This window comes from Tupaia chinensis, unplaced genomic scaffold (genome assembly GCF_000334495.1).
Source record: "Tupaia chinensis unplaced genomic scaffold, TupChi_1.0 Scaffold000493_1, whole genome shotgun sequence".
Classification (NCBI taxonomy): Eukaryota; Metazoa; Chordata; class Mammalia; order Scandentia; family Tupaiidae; genus Tupaia; species Tupaia belangeri.
In genome coordinates, this window is record NW_006160005.1 from 198,371 (window position 1) to 198,751 (window position 381).

Here is a 381-nt window from a genome sequence, read left to right on the forward strand (position 1 = left end):
CGCATGCACACGTGCCCGGTGTAAGTTTAAGCCACCGGGTTCAGGACTTGAACTGCGGTCGACTACATCGGAGTTGAGTGACATAGCCTTTATGCCAACTGCTGGTCCCAAAGAATTATTTATTTTAATTTTATTTATTCATTGCATTTATTTTAATTTGACGAGTGAGAGCGAGAGGGAAAGCGAGAGGGAAAGCGAGAAAGCAAGCCACAGGTCTGGGATTCAAACTGTGGTCAGCCATGTGGGAGTGTCCAGTGCCTTAACTACCACACCACCCGCTAGTCCCTATCCTTCATGTTTTTTTTCCCCACTGGTCCCTATCCTTCATGGTTTTTTTTTTTTTTCCGGAGAGGTTTATTGCTACAGGGTGTGTGCGCTCTC